At 54.9% G+C, this 206-nt stretch overlaps 1 pseudogene; it reads right to left on the reverse strand.

Moving 5' to 3' along the window:
• Window positions 1-11: 11 nt before the first annotated feature.
• On the reverse strand, window positions 12-125 carry LOC118345186 (annotated as a pseudogene).
• Between the last annotated feature and the right edge of the window lie 81 nt (window positions 126-206).

Raw genomic sequence — 206 nt, forward strand, 5'->3', positions numbered from 1 at the left:
AAAATCAACGAGGGGTGCAACACGAGGACTTCCCAGGAGGTCACCCATCCTAGTACTGCTCTCGCCCAAGCACGCTTAACTGCGGAGTTCTGATGGGATCCGGTCCTTCCGATCCCAATCCAAACGGAGATCTGATCCAAACCCATGGCTACGCGATGGGGAGGGCGAGATTTTCCCAAAAATCCACTCCGGAGTGCTCCTTCTTG

The sequence above is a fragment of the Juglans regia genome, unplaced genomic scaffold (assembly GCF_001411555.2).
Source record: "Juglans regia cultivar Chandler unplaced genomic scaffold, Walnut 2.0 Scaffold_16533, whole genome shotgun sequence".
NCBI lineage: Eukaryota > Viridiplantae > Streptophyta > Magnoliopsida > Fagales > Juglandaceae > Juglans > Juglans regia.